Below are 21241 nucleotides of genomic sequence, written 5' to 3'. Positions count from 1 at the left end.
CGTTCTTGGAGACCAGAACAGTACACCAGGTAGATACTGTACTCCACATGTGACCTTACCAGTGCTGGGTAAAGGAGAAGGATGACCTCTCTAAACCTCATGACAACATTCCTCCTCACACAGCCCAGGCTACCATTAACTACCTTCAGTGCAAGGGCACATCAGTGCCTCATGTTCTGTATTATACCAGTTGTGGAGAAATCTTTTCCAACTATATGCTTGAAGCAAAGCTGGTTTTGTGGAGAAGTTGAACATGAAAAGTTACGTTCTAAAAGTCAGGTAAGCTTTGCCTGATGTATTGGTTCAACCTCACAGGCAAATCATCAAGACTTCCTACCTTCCTTACAAACAGTAGAGGACAACGAAAACTGAAGTAAAACAAGATGTCTCTTCCTATTGGTAGGTCTGCTTCTTCTAAGAGTTGTAAAATGTCTTCATGGCTAGTTGGCTTGACTGTTTGGTGAGAATAAACCTAAAATTTAGAATTACCATAATTGTTTTTTCCATAATTTGTGTTAGAAGTTTGGCTGCTCCAGTTTTTATGTACCACTATAGTCATAGAATGGACTCTTACAGATTTTGTCTTTGCTCACTGAGTTTCTCTGTATAATGAAAAGTTTTTTATTATAGGTCACTGTTTATCTGGGGATTTTTGTAAATTCAGGATTATTCCTTTATAAAGAATTAATACTTGTGGATTGTGTTGTAAAATCAAGACCGCAGAGATGCTTCATGGTTATTTTTTTCAACTGGATTACTCCTGTATCAGGTATTTAGTAGAAGTCAATGTATTTAGAAACGTATCAGCCTTATAAGTAATGTTTGTTTCCCCGGGATAAAGAAGCCCACTTAAATACCTGATATAAAAACAATCCTGTTAAAACGGTACAAATGAACTCTACACCAGTCTCTCAGCGTTCTAGAAGACCCTGACTGATAAACACTTGATTAATGAATAATCCTGTTAAATGAATAAAATTTGTGTGCCAAATAGAGAAGTAAATTACAGTCGTGGTCAGACGAGGAAAGTTACAGATGAATAAATCTTCTGGGCTGATAATTTATGACAAAGCATGATGACATTCTCTTTTCTTTGATAACAATAAGCCTTTTATAGGAATAGTTTCAATGAATTTTTCTTTTTTTTCTTTTTTTTTTTTTTTTCCAAAATACATTAGAAGGATTTATATCCATGTCACATAATAATGGAAATATTCATAAGAAGTAAGTAGACATCCTTGTATGGTAGTAAAGCACTAATATTTTAAGATGGAATGTTTTCTTATTTCCATTTCATTGCATCTGACTTTTAAAAAGTTTAACAACTTTTTGGTTTTGTCATCTTAGAAAATATTATCCTAGCAATTAACCTTTACCAAAATATACCAAATATATTTTGCATTAAGTTAGATAATTTAAATTGAAACTTCAAATGAACATAGGTATTTCAATGCACATTAGAACTATTACATATTACAGCGGTTTTTATCCTTTTGGGATTTAGTCTGGGAGTTTTGGCTATAAAAACCAAAATAAAATCATTTGTTCTTTAAAAATCTATTTCATATCTATGGAAGAGCCCATGAAAAATCTAACAAATCATTAGCTGTGGAAGCTCATTAAAATAAATCAAACCAAAATAAATTCATAGCGAAAGAGCCTCTGCCAGCAGCGACATGTGACTAAGAAGCTGTTGCTGCAATACTGCTGCTGGAGTGAGCCAAGTGCCTTGCTGATGTAACATTCCTGATTGTGGCAGTTTTTCACAAAAAGGCACCAAATGAACAGGGGCACAATTAAAAAAACCCATAACGTAGTGGTCAGATTTGGTACTGAGACAAGAGAAGGGATGAGAAGGTTTTGGATGCCTTCAGACTTTGAGCTTCTTTATTTGGGAAGCAATTAGACTATCAGCCTCTAGAAATCTAGAGATGGCAAAGGCCCGTGTGACTCCAGACTTAAGAACAGACAAAAGGTTAAGCTTTAGTTGCGTCTTTTGTTACTTGGCTGCATTGGAATGATCATACTGTCCTTTCCTGAGGACCAGTTTTAAGTTTTAAAATCATTAGTCTCTTTTACATATGTAAAGATACTTAAGAGATAAAATCTGGATGAGTAGAAAGGTGGATTTGCATAATGATGTAGAACTGCCACTTGATTTACTTTTAAAGGTGCTTTCATTAACAACGCTTTTTTAAGTAGAAGAAAGTGCAAAAAAAAGGTGGTTTTATCTGCAAAGAAGTGATCAAAATATGCCTTGTGTTCAAATGAAAATGCAGGTTTTAGTTAGGCTTATTAAAATCATAGTTTTAACATTAAATTAATTTATTCCTCTCCCATAAAGATGTTTCTTTCTTTTGTTTTTAAAAAATGTTTTTACTGATCTTAATTTTTTTTTTTAAGCAAACAAAATAATTCATGCTGGAATACACAATTTCAGCCCTTTCTCCATGAATGTATTAGTAAAAATACAACCCCAAAACAAGGCATAAACTGTCTCTAAGATAAGTTAGACTTTTAAGGGTGATGGTTTTGTTCTTGGAAAGAAGTAGTCTGCTGGTCTTAGTAACTAAATGGAAATAAGGGGGAAGAAAGACTTTCTACCATTTGTATTTGGAAGTGGAATGGTGGAAAAGGAGGAAAACTTCTTTCACTACCTGGTTGATTTATGGACTTCCTGAATGTTCCTTTATTCTGACACTCATCATCTCAGCTTTTCTCCTATTTGGACTACTTGATGTTTTCCAATTCATGCAAGATTACAATAAACCAGGATGGTTTGGTTTATTGCGAATCTTGTACTGTTTGTTGTATGAACAGGCAAAATACAAACAAGGAAATCAATTGTGCGTAGGGATTAAGGGAAGATCCTATTTCTATTAATTTTCATTCCATTTCTACAATTATTTGGACTAGGTTTGTGATTATCACCAATTTTCCACTGTCCACTTTGACACTTGCTGTTTAAACGTGATACCTGATCAATATGATTTCCCAGATATTTGTTACATTACCACTCTATGGTCTTACATCATCTTCTATTTTATTGTAAAAGGTAACTTCTGTAGAATTGTGGGTATTATAACAAGGTCTTTGTGGAACTATAATTTTAAAACCTGGAGAACAGTGTGATTATTTATGGGAATGAGTGTACTCATGAGTCTGGTAGCTAGAACTGGAATTTTTAAGAGAGACTAAAGAAATGTTGATATTTATCACCTTGGGCAGCTTCTAAAAAACTTGGCATAAGTAATTTAACCTAGTCATCTGCAGTAATCTTGTTGGAATTCTCTTTACGTTCACTATTAAGAAAGGAAGACTTAGAAGGTAATTAATTTATCCTACAAATGTTATCAAAAGCTTGTCCCATCAGATATAAACTGATACAGATTATAGACTGTTACTATGATGAGGAAGTTCAGAGGAAAGTGTTTTAATAATCACAGTCATTTAGCAAGGAAACCAGAGGGTATTAATACATTACTAGGCCTGCGGACACTATTTTCTTTTAATGTTTACATACTCAGCTGATTGGGATTTTGCCTACTCGCTCATTTTATGTACTGAATCATTGAGACTATTGGGTTTTTAAGTTTATTCTGCAGGGTCTGTATTGTTTATTTTAGCAATGGAGACATTCACTGACTTGATTTACATTGTGAGCAGTGACTAAAAAATCACAGATCATAGAAAACAGTGCTGAAAAGGATCATAAGAGATCCGCTCAGGATGAAGGAGACTTAACTCTGTGTAAACTATTCCTGGCAGGTATTTTTCTGGACTGTTCTTTAATTTCTACATTGATGGAGATTCTCCAGCTAACATATTCCAGACCTTCCCTATCTTCATTGCTAGAGATGCTCCTGACTTCTAATTCTCGCTTGCACCAGTTTAAGATCACTGTATCCTGTTCGCAGTGAACAAATCTGCACAGATCTGTTGGACTTTGCTATGATTTTTTAAATGTATTTGTATATCATAATCTCCACCCTGACCTGACTTCTGTGGAAAAGACATCACCAACTCAGTCAAACACTCCCCATAGATCGTGTAAAAGCCTCAGCCCTTGCAAATCTATGTCAGCATTTAGGGAGAAACATCCCCAGCTGAGAATTCAGTTCTGCTGTTTTATAAACTCTGTAAAGAATTCCCTTTTGTTCTTTCCTGGTGATCTAACCAACCAGCTTATGTTTAAATGCTTACTATATAATGATTGAGACTTCTTACTTGGGACTATGTAGAGTTTCTAGCATTTGTGTACTATTAAGTCATGTTGTAACCCCTAAAACTAGATCACACTGCAGACTTAAAATTGCAACTGGATGAACTATGCAGTTGCATTTGCTCCAAGGATTAAGCACTCACTCCTTCCTTACTGCTTCTGTTGTTTTCTATTCCTATATGCTAAGTTACTGGTCACTTTTAATACGTAAATTTTTAAAATAAAGTTTTTAAATTAGGTTGTATTGAAACAACAGGATCTGGGGCATTCATAATACTTCAGAATTGCTGCAATTTTAATTTTCATAAAAACTGAATAAAGACATTTCCATGTAAAGTTAAAGCTTAATATTAAACAAATCTAGTATGTTAATAAATTAAGTAAGTTTAAGTTATTTGAGAATTCTTTATTGCTTCACAAGTAAGCAATGGAAATTCTAGAAAATTGCACATGAATTTTAAATTATTCTGCACATATAATGATTTTTGTTTTTCCCCAAACACCATGTTTCTCTTGGAATTGGAATTTCTCTTGGAATTCTCTTGGAATTCCTTCTGAGCAGGTGAGAGTTTGGGTCCCTTCTCAGTTTCTCTCCCTCTTCTGTTAGCAGGAAGGTTTGACTGTGAAGTAATGTACTGTTAATTGGCATGGTTAGAGGGGAGACCTTGTATCCTAAATTCAAGATGAGGGACTGCTGCGCATCTCACTAAGAAGCTGAGTTTTCATTTCTGCCATGGTGATTCTATACAGGCATTGGGCAAATCACGGTGCTCAGGAAAGACTTTTCTACCTGCTCTTCCAGCTGGAAGTAAGGTACCAGGAGAAGAAAATCAAAAACTTGCTGAGAAAGTCAGCTAAATATGGTATTTGGGTATACTTCTATAATGGAAGATCAAGGGATACAGAGAAAAGTGCTCATCCATGTTTACATGAGTGGTAGGCGAAAGAAACTTCCTTTTCAATCTACAAATCGAGAAAGTGACGGATAAATCAAATCTGAGGTTAAGGTAGGGCAAAAGGAATAACAGTATTAATCAACTAACCAGAAAAATCAAGTATGAGGACTATTAACTCTTTGGTGCCAGAATTTGCCAACACCTGTTTGTCAACAGCTGTGCTATATCGGATAATTTAGAAGGCTTATGGCAGTTTTAATACATTTTTTTGTTAACAGAAATTTAATTTGGTATCATATCTGAAGTGATTCAGAAATTGAAATGACGCTGATGGCTGCAGTGTTAAAACTAAATCTTATTTCTTCAGTCTGACATTTCTCTGCTGTCGCTGCTGCCTTTTTCTTTTTTTTTTAACAATATCAACTACTATTTATACACTTAGAATTTCTGACCAGATTACTGTGGTTGTGGTACCCACATGTACAAAATAGTATAATAATGTTCTGTTCTTTTTGAAACAAATTTGTTACACAGAATGTCAGATGAGTCATTTTGTTCATGTCAGATATCTGAAAATAATGGAAAGATGCCAAAGTAAAAGCCCAGTAATCCATGCAGTGGTGTAATGGAGCAAATGAAATGCAAAGCTCTTGTACAGGTCCAATTTCAGCACCAAATGCTTACCTGTCAGTCATCAAAATTGTCCCTGAATAAAAATGAGTCCATCTGAGAGGGAAAGGATTTTAATATACATAAAACTCTTTGAATCTCTGTGAAGTAGAAGATGTTCTGAGGAGGAAATGCTGAAAGGGAAATCTTAGTTCAAGCTAGTTCAAATCACACGTGTATTGCTGACTGTGAAATGTTTGTGTTTATCCTGATTGTTTGGTGTCTCTAGCTACTTGGATAGACAGGTGATGTCCCTTAGGCTACAGCAAATCTGGCCAATCACTGATTTAGAAGTTTTAGACAGGTAACATGCAGACCTTTGGAGGCATCTGTGTTTTGAGGCATCTGTGTTTTGTCTGTGAGAGACCCGATTAAAACTTTCATTCATGAAATGCCAACATCAAGAGATATCTTTGCAGAGTTATGATTTGCTCTGACTGAAATGTTTTTGAAGAGCTATGCAGCTGAGTGTGTTTCTACCTTTCAAGTGGCCATTGGGAAAACATGTTTTGCTACTGAGATGTCTTCCTGCAGGCCTAAACATGAAATATTAAAGGTAGTCTTTATCTTATATAGCTTCAGTGTTGATGCTGCCACAGCTCTACATGCTCTTGTGTTATGAAGTCCTGATTTTCTTCACGTTTCAGTAGTGTGTCCCAATAGCATTTCTCAGTTCTGAGGGTGTAAGAGGCTAACCAGAGTCAGTATAGCACTGGCAAGCAGTCAGGACTAGTTCTCTTAAAAGTTAATGAAACAGCACTTCAGGAATGAAAAAAACCCATGAAATGTGCAGTATCAAATGTGATAATAGATAAATTGAACAAAGCTGCATATACTTTTGGGTTATGACTAGTTGAAGTAGAGATTAAAAGCTCTAAACTGTTGCATGTGAAACAAAGAGCACAATGGTGAATTCATTTTAATCCTCTGGTTTAAGTGGGTGTGCCTTCTACTTCTGGGTCTAGAAATAATCATACTTGTATCAATCTATATTGTGTGACTTTTGTAAGCTGTGAAAATAGTATTTTTCACTAAATTGTCACTTATTATTGTTCATTTGTGGCCACTAACATAGAAAAATGTTGCAGGTACAATGTCAGAAGAATAGGGACAATTTGATGTTTTCTTTTGATGCTGTTTGTTGATACCTAGACCACTGCAGCTTGATTGCCTAACATTAAACCTATAATAACAGTGCAATCATAGCAGTATCATCATGAATGTCGTTACAATAGAAACAACATTTACACGGCTTCAGAATGGTAATTATCAAACTTTTTGTCATGAAGCGCTTATTTGCTAGCATTGATCTGCCCCGGTCAGTTGTTAGCTCTTCTCATCTGAGGTTTATTGATTGTATAATCAGTAGATAGAGGCTGCGAGCAGATGAAATTCAGTGTTGTTGGGCAAATTATTGTCTGCTTGCCTGTTGACCTGGACCCTGCTGGTTGTACCTTAGACAGTGGTGGGATTATTACTCATTTCAGTGACCCTACTCTGACAGAGAACTCCATATTATTATAAAAGATAAATGGCATCCTTCTTTGCTGTGGATGTGGTTGAACGCAGGTGTCAGTGTGTAGTGAAACTGAAAATCTTGTACAGCCGTGTTCCTTGACGTTCCTTCAGGGTTTGTTTTTTTTTCCTTCTTAAGTAAACATATGTAAAATATTGTAGAGTTGCAACACATTTCATGTCATATATGACATACGTTTATAGGTACATGATGCATAAGCATGATGTTGGTCATTGGGTAATTGTTGGTCATTGAGTAATTCTTTTTGCCAGGCTGTAAGATATAGATACTATTCAAAACCAACTTTTGGCCATCTGATAACAAGGAGGACCAAACACTGCTTCTAAATACATATTTTTAAACCTCAGGCAAATAAGCCACTTGGGTGTAGAGTAATTTTGAGAACTCTTCTCTCATTTGCTTTTTTTTTTTTTAGCTCTAGCATCACTATGAAGAAACTAAGTAGTACTGTGTGTGAGACAACTTTATGAGGTGTCAGTTTAGTAAATCTCCTATGTGGTATTCATATTAGGACCTTTATAACAGTAAAGGTTATTAGTGTACACAGCATTTAAGGAGGAGATTTGCATTATGGTTATTACCAGAAGGAAAGCCCTCCTGACGCAAACAAGAGGTGATGTAGAAACCATGAATACTTTTACATCCTTCAGTAAAGCCAGCTGTGTTTGGCTAATGTACTCTGCTCTCTGGTGGTGACTGTACCATTGTATTGTAAAGGTCAGTCATTACCTGTGCATTGTATTTAAACCACCTGCTCACAGCAAGTAATTGTATTTGGATGACCAGCAGTTTTATAATATTAATTGGCCAGAATCCTGCTGAAGCCATGATAAGAACACTGAGCAATCAAACAGTGATTTACAACTTCAAAGTGCTGTAAAAACATAAGCTAATTATTATGCTGGAAAATATATGGACAGTTCTGTATAGCTCTGAATATACCCAATGACCCAATTTAATCGCCAGAAACCATGGATTTACATTTAAAAAAAATTAAAGCATGCAAATGGCTTAGTGCACAGTGATGGTACTTCTGTAATCTCTAGAATAATTACCCATGTAAGGGAGCCTTTGCAAAGCAGCAGTGTATTTGAACTGGATGAAATAATGGTTTTGAAATGAAAATGTAAGAAAAAAGACAATATGAAACGTGAGTGACTTGCTCTGTAGATGTATATCAGGTGCAAAGTATAGTGTGATCAGAGGAATTAAGTCATATGCCAGATGAGAAATAAAGCAAAATGTAGAAGGAAGAAGAGCAAGCATCTCTGGGAAAGGATGTTTTGTCTGGTGAACAGAAAATCTATACTTCAGAAACTACTTTAAAATAGTTATAAACTATGGTATGGAGTGAAGTAAGTAAATATGGGTGTCATCCACACACAGAGGTTTCTATATGGTTTTGGATGGCGTTTGATAAATACACAATTCTTTCAAGAAAATATAAGCATCTATTATTTGCAAAAGTAATAGTAGTAGCTGGTGGCTTACTGGGGAAAATGAAGTTTATATTTCAGGATGTTGCTATTATAAATCATTATACAAAAAAGGCAATTCTCAGCTGGTAACTTAATGAACTAATTAGAGGGGAGCGTAGCAATCTTATAAATCTATTAATTCTCTTCTTTAGTGGTGGTGTTTACTCAGATATACTCCTGCAGCGTAGTCTTAGAACTCTTCTGCCAGGGGTTCAACTTTTTGTGGCACATTTTGATACAGCGTAGCGCTGTTGCATTGGCTCAGACTTATGTGAAAACCAGGTGGTGAGAAGGAGCTTTGAGAAAGTCTGTAGAATCATGAGATATGAAAGGTAAAATCAGAGACAGGTAAAATTGCTGGAACAGCTGAAGGATTCAAGAGGAAGAGACAATGACTCAGTAGCATCAAGGATTGAAGATGTACTGAAGGTTTCCTGCCAGACTTGGTGTTTGGCTAGGAAAGGTTCAACAGGTGTCTCAAAGAGGCTGGTGAGCAAATTAATTCGTATAATGGTAGCTTGTAAGCTTGTTATCTATTGTATGTATTAGCCAGTAAATAATTGATTTTTGACTGTGCTTGCAGTCTTTTGTAGATGGTAAAAATTGCCTGAACAAAGTGACGCAGAAAGGGAGGCAGATAACCAAAATGCTGTTTTATGGATTCTTGCCATAGTTAGTCTTCAAAATGAGATCTGGTCTGCTTGGTTCTGTGAAGACTGATTTTGAACATGGCAAAACATTTTTATTTTTCACAGGAATCTTCAGAGTCCAAATACATGAATTAGCTGTAGTCAGGGCAAAAGCATAACAGTTTTTATCTCGGTTTTGGCAGGAGGTGGAAATCCTCTCAGAAAATATTTTCCAAGAATTTTGGACCTGGAAATGTTACAATATTTTTTCTGGAATATTTTAGGGGCTTCTATAATCTCATACAGATTCACTTACCTAAATTACATTGGTTTTGATATGTTGATAGCTGTTTCTAGACTTACAAATCCAAATATCTTGTGGAAAGATCTTATTTGCAGACCTGGCAGTAAAACTTAGTAAGACTCTGAATTAGTCTTCAGATATGATAGCACTGGGAAGAAAACAAAAATAAATCTTCACATGGAGATTCTTATAGCAAAGCTGGTTTTCATCTCTCTTGTATTTTTGTGAAGATAAGTGGTTTGGAAAGGATGATTAGATGTTTCCACTATGAAGAAAAGAAAGAAAGGAAGGAAGAAGGAAGGAAAGAAAGGAAGAAGGAAGGAAAGAAAGAAAGAAAGAAAGGAAGAAGGAAGGAAAGAAAGGAAGAAGGAAGGAAAGAAAGAAAGGAAGAAGGAAAGGAAGGAAGAAGGAAAGAAAGGAAGAAGAAGAAGGAAAGAAAGAAAGAAGGAAGAAAGGAAGAAGGAAGGAAGGAAGAAGGAAAGAAAGAAGGAAGGAAGAAGAAAGAAAGGAGGGAAGGAGGAAGGAAGGAAGGAAAGAAAGTAGCAAAAGTGTAACTGCAGTGTTTGCTTGTGGCAGACCATAAAAAATGTGAAGCTACTGTTTCACTATCATCAATATGACACCAAGTGAGTCAGAACATTATTATTCTTCTCTGTACAGGAGTAAATATCAAATATCTTAAGTACAACAAAATATTATCACAGGTTGATTGATATACTGACTGATCTCCTAGGAAAATTTTATTAGCAAAGAGAATAAAAGCAAAGGTGACCACCTCTTCATTCCTAGGAAAGTATTAGGAAAGTCAGTATCCTCTGAAGATATATATTAGAATGAAAACAGTACAAGATTTCAGGTATCTCAATCTGAATTTTAAAAGTTACAACTTTGAAAACACTCTAATCTTCTCTTTTCAATGATATTGTCTAATTTCTATCACATTAATATACTTAACAAAAAATTGATGTCCATAAAAAATTATAATGTCCTCAATTGTTCAGAATTTCATCATTTGACCTTTTTGGTGGTCTGCAGATCTTCTTCAAAGTAACTCTTGTTGCCATTACAGCCCTTAAAGTAACTGTTGAGTGAATCAGTTCACCTCATTTCTTTTCCCTCCAACTTTGAAATTTAAATAATTTTCTATTGCATTGACAGGCTCAATGGTTCCATCCTGTGGCTGCCTGTTTACTTCAGTTTATGCAAGGAGGCAATGCAGGTAGAGAAGGACAGAACAAAATGCAACTTCCACAGTGGCTCAGTTACTGTGAATAAGGTTTAGCATGAAGCCATGACCTCATAGTTCTTTGTATAAATCCAGTAGGATAGAAATAATAAAGAAATAATCAGTGGGATTGTGAGCTACATTTATATTATTCAAAGCTTTGTTACCTTTCTTGTACTGTAAATATTTCACCTAGGTGAATTATAATAAACCCCAGATTTCTTTACTAGCTTATTTTCTTTTAATTTCTACTACTTCTGTGTTCTACTGGTTCTTGCTCGATCATTTTATCCAGATCACTCACTGTGATATTAACACGATGGGTATCGAGAAAATTAGAGGGAGGAAAAGAAAGGTTGGTGGTCAAAGTACTATCAGAAAAGTTTTCAGGCTGAGTTTTGCATTTTGTTGGCACCAGAGAGATGTATCAATTAAAATATTATTGAAATGACTTGCTCATATTGGTCTATTATATTACGTTTTGATGGATGTAAAGTAAGTAGAACGTTCTCTTGTATTTTGATGGAGTCCATTGTCAAATATTTTGATTTCAAAAGTCTGCTTGAAGACCTTAGGTTTGACAAGATGTGAGTCACATAACTAATCTCTTGCTAGTACTGGAAGAGTGCAAAAAACTCCCGTCAAATCCTCTCAGAGTACTTGTGGAATTTTGGTAACCATTATTTGTAAGGTTTTTGACACATTCCCAAGTTCTGCTGGATTTTTAACATGGACATATTATCTTACAAAGATTTATTTAGCCATGGCTTTTGCAGCTCATTGCAATACTAAATCAAGAGTTTAATAGCCCTATGACATGACAGAAAGTTAAATCTGCTCTGTATAGTCAGTCTGAACAAATTGGACACTCATTATTTGATTAACAAAATAATTTAAAAATTTGGGGTTTTTTTGTGATTGGGCATTTTTTGCTGGTTTGGGTTTTTTGTTCCCCACTTAGTAATTATTTCATCTGTACTACATTCTTGTCACCTTCTCCCCCAAAAGGGCATTTTGTAAATAGAAAGAGTCTATAAAAGGCATCCTGTCTCAGGAGCTTACTGAGCTACATTTTGTTGGATGTTGGTGGTTTGTTTTGGGAAATAGCTGCTTTTATCTTATATTCTTCTATTCTCTATTTTGATTTGCCAACATTGGAAATAAACTCCTGGTCTGAATGGACCTTTGATGTGATCCAGGGTGAGCACTGGGTCAGAGAGAACCAGAATCTGACATGATAAGAGTACGCAAAATAATTAATCACAAAGTATACTGTGGTAGCTCCTTTGCTGTTTTTTCCCCAGTGTTTTCTTTCAAATCAATTTCATTTCTCCTGATGAAATGCAAAGGTAAAACACAAATCATGTGCACCTTTAGAGCTTCCTTCTGTTTCAATTTTATAATCCTGTAAGAGTTGAGCATGACTTAAAAAAGCTTTTTGTATAATTTAAGACCACTGTGGCTATAAGATACAAACAGATGCTTTTTATACATGTGTGACAAAACATCTAAGTATATATAAATACATTGTTATTTGTATACAAGCTTCATTTATGAGCATAGGCATTCAGAGAGAGAGGAATAAACAACAGGTCAATAATATGCTTATGCTGGGACATGAGCTACTTCAGTGTCTCACTCTAGAGAGTGACATACTTTTGTTCCTGGGGGAAGTTATGTTTGATTTGGTTGGGGGGGTTGTATGTTGGGGGGGGTGTTGTTGGGGTTTTTTAGGGTTTTGTGTTTGTTCTTCTTTCCATTTCTTTTTCTGTGAACATCCATTTTTCACTTTCCCTGGGATATATTTGAATGCTTTTGCTGGAGGGACCAGTTTGGTTTTGATGTACTTTAACAGTCTCGTATTCGTCACTGCATTTACTTCCAACGTGAGGCAAAGAACAGTTTCATCTAATTAGAGAAAGTGCATTAATACTTGGGAAGGTAATTGGCATTTGTGAGAAATAAGCTTCATAAAGTATTTCTGAATTATAGCTGAATTGTGAGCTGCAAAGTCTTGTTTGTTTTGTAACTTTTTCCTACTTTGCACAGGGAGACCTGTTTTATTGAGGTTTTATTGGCATGGCAGCAAAAAGATGACCATGGCAGCAGTGCATCTGACCAGTGACACCATTCTAAAGCCTTTTAAATTTAGCTGATACCTTTTTTTATGATACCCTATAAGCAAAGCTTTTACTCCTGAGTAAGTTGATTATGAATTCCAACTTAGAGTGTCGCTATCAAGTTAAAACATTTTAGCTTTCCTCATCTTTTCACCTATCTGTGTGATCATACTGACTGAAAGGTGAAGGATCATTTTCCCTTTTCCCTGTAACTGCTTAATCCTTCGTATGATTCATGCACCATTATAAAAGCTCCTTGTTGCATATTGTGTCAATGAGATGCACACCAGAAAGGGTCAGGGCTCTAGCAGTGACTGACTGGACCAGGACTCCTGTGTTAGACTAAACTGACAGACTTGTTTGGATCCACAGACAGTTTTACATAAGGTCTTGGTAGGAATGAAGAGAGTCCTAGACATCACATCTAAGCAGCAGCTATTATATTTGTGATAGAGTAGATAAAAGCTGTTTGCATGAAGCTGGGAAAACAAGGTGCTGGGTGAGTTTGATTTTCAGTGGATTTATGCCAGTCCACAGAAAAGGAGAATAAAGTACAAGGAGGTAAGGCAGGGTCAGAGGCATGAGAAGAACTTGGAACATTCTGCTAATCTGTAAAATCTAGCTTGTGGAAAACTGAGGATTTTTGTTCAATGGACAGAGCCCACTTGGTTGTCTGAAATAACCACCTTTTAGAGTTGAGGCTACAAATAGGGAAGAGCTTCAGACAGTGAAATGAGGAAAGTAACTGGCAGAGGCTTGTACAGTCTTTGTGACAGATTTTAAACACTGAAAGAGGACAGAAGTTCACCTAAATGTTATACATAGGTGAATATTATATCTTAGAAGAATAGACAAGAAAATGTTATAACAGCAATAAGGTGGACAGTATGGTTAGTTAAAAGACTAATCTAAAAGGTGAATTGCAGTGCTAAAATGAGCTAATGTAGAGCAATATGTTTTCCAAGAGCCTTTAATACATACTCTTGCATTTTCCATGTATGATGATGCAAATCCTACTCCTGAAAATTCTGTATTTTACAGAAATAGGCTGGGTTTGTACTTACAAAAGTCTGTCTTAACCAAATAAATTTGAGGAAAATGGCAAAAGAAGTTCCATTCAGGTAGCCCTGTAAATCTACTGTGTAATGACTTCCCATGGTATTTGTGAGTATGGATATAGTTGGAGAGCTTGATGTTGCTGGGAGTTTTTCTTTTATTGTAGATCTTGCCTTCTCTTTTATCAGAATCCCAGCATTTGTTCTCTCTGTGTCTGCATGTGATAGTTAACAGACTTCATTACGCACTCACTGGGTCAGCGAGAGCTGATACCATTTGAGACTTGTTTACTGTAAGTCTGTCATAGAAGAGCTGATTATGGAAAATAATCTTATTCGTTCAGTTCAGATTAAAAGGGGAGATAAAAGTAATTCAGTTCCTAAGTCATTGATTTAAAAATGCAAACTTGGGTAAATAGAGTTATTTAATGAAGGCAGTTGTGATTCAAGAGCAGAGGAGTTGTGGAAGTTTTCTAGATTGAACTTGCAAAGCCTGTTTGGAATTTGTAGAACAAATCAAGGTGAAAAAAAGGAGTGATGCATTTTTCAGCAATACAATGCTACTGAATACGAGGGAAGGAAAACACAATGGCGATAACTAATACAATTATAAAGTTCAGGTCCAAGTCTCTGCCAAAATGAAATGCAAAGATCTCTGTTATTCAAAACCAGATGTGCTCCATCACGGAACTCTTGAAAAAGTGTCACGTGAAGGTGGAGGGCTGATCCCTATTTTAAACAAATCCACCAGGTTACTGGGTAGTACTGTATGACCAGAGAGTAGCAAATATTATATTTATAGTGGAGAAGGATCTGAAGAATTACCTTCCCATTAGCCAATTTGCCATGATGCAAAAAAGAAGGTCCTTTGAATTCATAACGGATAAAAAGATAGGAAGCAAAGGACTAGAATAATGTGATCAGTTTTCACAGTGAGGGATAATACTAGCTGAATCCACCAGAAATCAGTACCAAGAGCTACACTGTAGTGAGAGGGAACTCATGGTGCTGAATAGCTGGTTGATAAAGTTGTAGATTAAATATCCATAAATACAAAGGAGCATCAATGGAAAATGCTGTCCAGAGTATGTATATGTATTGATAGGCTCTAAAATAATTTGGAGTAGTTAAAGCTAAAATGAAGAAAACATCAGCAGAGTGCTTGGTGGTTTTGGAAACAGCAAACAATATGAGAAATCAAATTATCATTGTGAATGGTGTGTCTGATTCTCTTACCTCAGAAGGGGCATAACAGAATGAGAAAAAGCACAGAGAGGAAAAATGTGGATGAACAGACTAACAGAACACTTGCCATTTTGTGTAAGAGTAGTTAGAGTAAGGATGCCACAGTTCAGAAAAGAGCTGAATGCTAGGAATGAATGTAGGAATGTAAATCGTGGATGAGAAAGGGGAACAGGAAGCACTTTTGTTGTCTGTAAATCAAGAATAGGGAGACATCCCTAGCGAAGCCAGCAGGCAGCACAGAATGAAGCCTTGGAATTTATTGACAGAAGATATTTTTGAAGCCTGAAAGTGAGTATCGATTCAAAATGCGATTGTCAAATCTGTAGAAGAAAAGTCCATGAGGGATCACTGGTTAAAGATGTGAACGCAAGCTGTGAACTAGGAAGACCCTATGCCTGCTTATTGCAATTCTGACCTGATACAGGAGTGAAAATCAGGGTGTGCTTGTTCTGGTTTTACGGTAATCCACTGATAATCTAGTACTGACTGCTATCACAGACTAGAGTCTTTGGTCTGACACAATACGGATGTTCTTTTCTATATTATATACATTATATATTATTTATAACAGTGGTGTGGAATAACTTGGAAGGCTTTGTTCTGTCATGTAAACCTGTATTTCATATAACAATTTCATGGTTTGTTTGTGTTGTTTTTTTTCTTCCTAGAAATGTGTTTGATATCAGATTTAAATTTTATTATCTCTCAGTTTCATTGCACATACTTTTGTTCTTGTATTATTAGTAATGATGAATAGAAACTTATGATGATTATCTATGTAATTCATTATATTGTGCACTTTTATCGAGTCCCCACTTGTTTCTCTCATCTCTCAAATACATACTCTGTCTCTTTGCTCTCCCTTCATGAGAGGTTTTTGTTTCTGATATTTCTTACTGTCATGTCCTAACCTCTTGTAATCATTTTAATTACATGTTTACAAATACAGACTTCACAAAAGGAAACTTTGAAACTATTTCTAGGATAGTTAACCTTGATCAAAGAAAAGAAGCTAGGAGAACAAATACACAATATTAAAACATGATAAGCTATGAAGAACCTCTGAAATCATTCTGTCTTAAGAATACGTGGCTCAGAGGGAATTATTTATGATACTGAAATCAAAGCAGATCACAAAAATCTCAGCCAAAGCACTGTGTGAATTATTGTGTCCATATTATATACAAGAAAAAGATAACTCTGTTCTTTTTACTGAAGTCTTCTCAATAGGATGGCATCTGCAGAGGGGGAATAGGGAGCTTGTGCCGAGGAGAACCCTGACCTGCATGTACCAAACTGGGTATATTGGAGGTAAAGGGTTAAAAACATGAGAACAGTTTTGTGAATGCACATTCTTCTGGACAGGATATGAGGATCACTTGGTTTGGGTTTGGGTTTGACTTACTGCAATTATAGCAGTGAGAATTATAGCATCAGAACAATAGCCATATTAAGTCATATCAAAGAAGTCCAACTCTGAATTGTTTGCTTCAGCATGTCTATGTAGACAACCAAGCATACCCATTTTGAAAATACTGTGTTGATTTTTAATAATATTTTTCAGTGAATAAAGTAAGGCTAAATTCTGCTGGTATACTTCACTACACAGTGATTGTTTCCTCTGGCATTTTCCATAGTATGTGAGTACCAAAGGGTTATGGGTTTTGGAAGTTTTTTTATCGGCTGAGCTGTTTTGGAATGAGTTAAAGTAAACCTGGTTGGGTTTGAGAGAGTTTTTACTTCTTGCCTACTGAGTGGTTTTGGTTTATTTTTCCCTAGTCATTTCATTAAAGAGTTGTAGCGCTCTCACGCTGTGGAGAGAGATTTCTGTAGCTGTTTGTGGAAAGGCCAGTTGTTTAAATAAGGAGCCGGGTGTTAGAACATTTTCATCTTGTGTACTAACAAAAATTCAGGGTCAAGAGCCTTATTGGAAAAGAGGGAGGGCTTTGAGATCCTGGAAGGAAAGCTCAATTAGTTGTTTGAATGAGACACTGGAAGAGATCATACTAAACAGCAAAATCTACCTATTGATATACCAGCTAGTAAAGAGGGTCTGAATATGAGATGGAGATAGGAGCTTTCCTGCATGGGCAGCTGCTGGGCTGCTGTCCTCTCGGAACAGCAGGCAGAGCCTCGGATGCCTACATGTCAGCATTCCTCTGCTCTCAGTAGATGTCTGAAATCCTCTTGTGAGCCCAGAACTCATTACAGGTGTGAGTTTTTATGTTGCAGAGGCAGTAGTCTAGGTTGTGAAGCAAAGAAAAATTATCTTTCAGTGCTTTTATATTTGCTTTTTAAAATATTTGCTCTTTATTTAAGTGTTTACAAAATCTAGTGTTTAAAAGCTGAGAAATGAGGCAATTCTGTTTGGTTGTTAGATATCATCTCAGCATTTCAGGTTTATGTATTACAATAGTGTTTTTATTTATCTACACAGATTGTTTTTTACCACAGGACTCCTCTCTGATTCAGTGTACATACTAACAGGGATCAGTGAATGAGCAGCTATTCTTGTTTTCTGTTATTCTTATTGGCCAATATGTGACCCACATGCGGTGTTCACATTCAATCATTACATTGAATTCAAAACTATTAATTTCTCCATAGGCTTTCTTTCCATTGTAGCTATCATTAGCATCTGAATGCCTCACAAACCGTAATTAATTAATTTTCACAAAGCCCCTGTGAGGTGAGATGACATTATTAAAAGAGGAATAAGCCACAGAGAAAAGTGCCAGCCTATATTTTGAATGCCCAAGTTGACATGTGTAAGGTGTGTTTTTTTAAGCTACTTAGTGTTCCACAAGGCTTTATTTGTTCTTTGTCTAGCTTCCTCTTACTTAGCTACAAGAGCCAAGCAACTTCGCAGATCCTGCCACAGATAGGTACTTCATGAATAGCAGTTATTTGTTGTGAAGCAGAACATTAAGTAATATCATTTAACGACTGTAATATTAAACAGGCTCTAATACCATCCAGTGTTCAAATATGGCATCTAGCTGCCTTGACCTTCCATTTTCTTATTATAGTTTCCTTCATTAATAACTACACACCATCGAACTTCTTCAGGAGATCCTGTGGACATTAGTGATCCTCTGCACAGACCTTTGGTGAATCCCCAGGGCATAAATAAGTTCCCCAGTGTTGTGACATGTTAGAAGCCTAACACAATTACGGCTTTCCAACATCGAAAAGAAAACACTGATTAATTAACAGCCTGAAAATGTGTGTTTAGCTGATAAATATCAACAGTTTCTCAAAACCAGGAGCCAGGTTGGCCACTTCTGGCTGCTAGAAATAGATGTGTGAGATAGAAACCTCAGTGCACCAGGAACTGTTCACAGATCTTTTGTTTTTCCCATATCAGTCTTCAGATGTCTCTTACTCCTTCCCTCTCAGGTAATTAAAGGGTTGTTCAGAAAAATAGTGATTTTTTTTTTTTTGGTAATTTGCTGCTCGCAGTTTTGGGTAGTCGGAAAAGGTGAAGAGATTCATGTCTCCTGCTGGAAGCCCTGTAGAACAAGTCCAGTTGGCTGCACCCACTGAATTGTCAGTAACTGGCAGGGGTTATTGAGCTGAACTTTCTATGCAGTGCTTACTAGAGTCTATTATATGTAATTTTTAGGCTATTCTGTAGCAATGCCTGCATTTTTATTATGTATGATAAAGGCATTTGTCTTAATTGTCTCCTGTAGAACTTTGTAACAGTGAGGTGTGAACCTATCTCAAACAGATTGTTTTTCTACAAGAGACTTCACATCTGGAGTAATGAAGAGATTGTTTTTATTGTCACTTCCCTTTAACTATGCCTTGGTTTTTAGGTTTTGGTGTTTTGGGCTGGGTTTGCTGGGATGTTACTCCTGAAAAGCTTTCAGCTGTGAGGTTCACCTTTTTTTGAGGCACTTCTGTACGGCCATCCGCTACCCACACCCCAGGCTTTGTCCTTATTGAGTACATGCAGTGTTTCCGGACAGGCAAGCTTGACAGCTGAGAGCCTGTAGCCTTATTGTTGCAAAACCGTGTCTTAACTGACAGCAAAGCACCATAGGGTGTGATTCCTACCTGTTAGGCCCCTTCAGGAGAAAGAAGGAGAGAAGCCTTCCAAAAGTGCAGAAGCGCTTTACTCTTCACAGATCGCCATTACTGAGTCTCTCTGATGTTCCCAGTAGGGGATTTATTTATGGTAATTGTTGGCTGTCTGATCGTGTAAGTTAGTAAATTCAGACTTCTTTTCAAATACTGAAGTAGCTTTACCTAACATGTAATTCTTGTTTTATGTTTGTCTAGCTTCAGCATCCAGAGACTAGTATTTTACTTTCTCAAGAAGTGATAACGGATGACAGAGTAAACTTAATCCAAACCTTTTCCAGAATTGCCATCTTGGGTTTTTTTAAATGATGCAGAGAATTTAGGGACATCTATTTATGTAATTTTAATTGAAAATGCAGATTCATATCTTCAAGCTGCTTTGAAATGTCATGTCATCCTCTAGCTGCTTTTTTACTTCTTTAAATTGATACATGAAGGACACAAGGTTAAACAAAGCATGACAATTGACAGATATACTGCTTACCTCATGTGTCTTGAATTCACTGCTCTCTGAGGGGTTCTGTGGTTCTCTGGGAGATTGACAACCCATTCCAAACAGGCACTGATGGTTCAGTCAGTCAAATTTGCTTCCATGTGATTTCAACTTCAGTGATTTATTAATAAGTGCTATACCTTTATGTATGTGCTTTTACTGATATCCTTCTGTTTTTTGTAAAACATCTACATAAGGTGTCCTAACTAATACTTGATCATTAAGCATAAATCTAACAGAAGAGCAGCTGATTCCATTTGACTTAATCTGAAAGTTCTGTGTAGTTTGGAAAACAACGGGGATATCTACTTTTAACTGCGGTGCTCCCCATAGGATAAACAAAAAGAATCAAAATGTACAATTATCACATGTTTCTAAATTTATAAAATTGATTTAAGATACCTGCAGTATTTCTGCATTACAAGTGCAAAACATATGAACTGTTTAAAATGAACATATGAATAAAGGTGCACTTGTGGGTCTTTACTTAATGCTGTTCCATTTGCCTATAGTTTTTCATTTTGGGGTTTTGCAAAGCACTCGTTGGTCATAGCTTCTGATAAAGTAGATGTACAGTTCAGGAAAATTTCTCAAACAGAGGAAAAGATGTGTAGGCTTCAAGTTTTAGATTTCATTTCCACGCAACATGAATACTTGTGTTTGGCATAAGCAAATAGAAGCAAATTAGATTACTGGACTGTCATTAAAGCAGAGCTGTGTGCTGTTAGCAGGCAGACAGTTTAAGAGAAGGTAGAGCATACAGAGAAGACTAAAGTAAAAGTTACATGTGGGTGGTGAAAGGCCTTTCTGGATGGAGCCTTTCTGATTCTAAGAAAAGCAATGACTCAAATTTAAGTTTAACAAAAGCTCTGTACTATAGCTAAAATGTTTCTTTTAATCTTATTTTAGCTTTCTGGCATGTAATATTTATATATAGTTGTTGCAGTTAAACTCATTTTAATGGATGAATTTTTATTTAAAAGTAAAAAAAGATGTTCTGTGCTGCAAGCAGCAGGTGTGGTTTTAATCTTTAATAGGTCACCTTCCTCAGTGCAAGCAGGCAAGCTGTTATTGATCAAAGAGGTTTTGTTGGGTAGCTCTCAGATTATTGAGTGACAAACTTTATTGAATTTGACTTAACAGAAGTCAGAAGACAGCTGAAGCATAAGAGCTTGCACTACCATCAGAGTCATTTTACGACAGCCAGGGAGCAAAGCTCAGAGATGGATACTGAGCTCTTTGCTGGCCCTTGGAGATTAACTGAACAGCCTTCCTACCA

At 36.2% G+C, this 21241-nt stretch overlaps 1 protein-coding gene across 1 annotated transcript in view; it reads left to right on the top strand.

Annotated features, from left to right (window-relative positions):
- CAMKMT (calmodulin-lysine N-methyltransferase) overlaps positions 1 to 21241 on the top strand; it is a gene marked incomplete at its 3' end in the record, with an annotated part of 211457 nt that overhangs the window by 107952 nt on the left and 82264 nt on the right. The window lies entirely within an intron of this gene.

This window comes from Psittacula echo (assembly GCF_963264785.1).
Source record: "Psittacula echo genome assembly, chromosome: 4".
Taxonomy (NCBI): domain Eukaryota; kingdom Metazoa; phylum Chordata; class Aves; order Psittaciformes; family Psittacidae; genus Psittacula; species Psittacula echo.
This window is presented reverse-complemented; position numbering and strand designations above follow the sequence as displayed.